At 43.3% G+C, this 2,044-nt stretch overlaps 1 pseudogene; it reads left to right on the top strand.

The window, feature by feature from the left end:
* Positions 1-1,214: 1,214 nt before the first annotated feature.
* On the top strand, positions 1,215-1,540 carry LOC101352037 (EKC/KEOPS complex subunit GON7 pseudogene; annotated as a pseudogene).
* The last annotated feature ends 504 nt before the right edge of the window (positions 1,541-2,044 follow it).

Raw genomic sequence — 2,044 nt, forward strand, 5'->3', positions numbered from 1 at the left:
ACTCTTCCCAACTGTGTACAAAGTTCTGCAAAATTGAGTATAAATGACATATGCTTATGCTCCCTCTTCAGAACGCCACTTTGAACTTTCATTTTGGCGCTTCCCGATTTGCAAATCTTTGAATCTGAATAAAACTCTTTTATTTTGCAGAAACTCTGTTTCTTTTTTAAACAGAACAATCCCAGAGGCTTTTTAGTGTGTGGTGTGGGGTCTTATGGACTGACCAGAAGAAAATGCCTCAAGATCCTCCTCTGAGAGCAGGACCACCCAAAGCGGCCTTGTCCTGGTGAGCACCTTTCTCTATTTTTCCCCCCTCTCCTTCATCTTTCACGTTTGTTTCAGTCTTTTTGATAATCTCAGGTGGTGGCTGGTGAACATGTGTGCATTATTCACCGCATGTTTCCCAACAGTTAGCCCCTTTGTTCCCCTTTGTACAATGACCCATTGTATCCAGGCTCTGCTTTCCCTGGATTCTAGTTGGGTGCTGTGGAGTTGATTTCCACTCATAGTAACCCTATAGGAGAGAGTCAGAACTGCCCCATAGAGTTTTCTAGGCTGTCATCTTTACGGGAGCAGATCCCCGGGTCTTTTATCCTGCTGAGCTGCTGGTGGGTTTGAACCACTGACCTTTAAGTGAACAGTTGAGTGCATAACTGTTGTGCAGCCAAGGCTTCTTCCCCTGAATAAACCCATTGCTGCCTGGATAAACCCATTGCCATCGAGTCGATTCCAACTCATGGCGATCCTATAGGACAGACTAGAACTGCCCCATAAGGTTTCCAAGGAGCCGCTGGTGGCTTCGAACTACTGTCCTTTTGGTTAGCAGCCAAGCTCTTAACCACTGTGCAAACAGGGCTCCTTTAAGAGATACAAAATCCTCCAATCTGATCAGAAATCTATAAATTATTCTGTTTTTACACACTGTTTAGTCATTTCCTCACTCATGCTCAGCATAGTCTGAAGCGTAATTGTGAAACAGCCACTTTACATGAGAGTGCTAACAAAAAAGAGATCCTCTGCAGCAATAATGAACAGTAAATACTAACAACAATAGTAAATGGAATATTGTGCAATTGTCATGCAATGACTAATAAAATTGAAGTTTTACTAATGGTTGCAATGGAGAAGTTCAGAGTCTGTGCAACAATAAAAGAGTACCAGAAGCCAATCTGGAGATTATAAGGATGTCTTGGTGTGTGTCACTTGCAATTTAACTTATTACCTTTTCTCTGAGGGTTGACTTGGAGCTATTGGGAGAGTGTGTTGGGCAGGACGGGCAGTGGCAACGGCTGCAGGTGTCTTGTGAGGTGCAGGGCAGTGCCGACCCTTTCCAGGGCCTATTGGCTGGGGTGGCTCAGATGAGGGAGTGGGTGGCCGAGCTCCTCAGCCCCCTGGTACAGTGGGAAGGGCCAGATCCGGTGGTGGCAGCTGGAGACGAGGTCTTGGACGGTGATGATGAGGATGATGCAGAAGATGAAAATAACATTGATAACAGAACCAACTCAGACCACCTGCAAAACAGCCAAACCCATTGTCTTAACAATAGCTTTTATGAAATTTAAACTAAAAGACTGCTACTGTCCTAATTATTACACACTGACATTTCAGGAAAACTTGTGCTCTAATTTGGAAAAGCATCTGTTTTGTTCCCCTGGAACAATCTTGTCAAAGAAAAAGCTTTCTTCTGTTTACAACAAAAAGCTACCAAGCTACCTGTTGCCATCAAGTCAGTTTCCGACTCATAGCAACCCTACAGGACAGAGTAGAACTGCCCCATAGTTTCCAATTTACCACTGGTGGATTTGAAGTGCTGATCTTTTGGTTAGCAGTTGAGCTCTTAACCACTGCACCACCAGGGGCTCACAACGAAAAAAGATACGATAAATGTTTAGAAATCAATCTTTTCTTGAGTGAGAAAGAAATTTCAGACCATGGAAATAAATTAGAACCACTGAATTAAAAAACAAAAAATTAACTGGACATGTGTGGGATAAAGAACTCAATTTGGCCTTTTTCTCTGGTTTCCTGAAAGATAGCCCTTGGA

The sequence above is a fragment of the Trichechus manatus genome, unplaced genomic scaffold (genome assembly GCF_000243295.1).
Source record: "Trichechus manatus latirostris isolate Lorelei unplaced genomic scaffold, TriManLat1.0 scaffold00087, whole genome shotgun sequence".
In the NCBI taxonomy this organism is placed as follows: domain Eukaryota; kingdom Metazoa; phylum Chordata; class Mammalia; order Sirenia; family Trichechidae; genus Trichechus; species Trichechus manatus.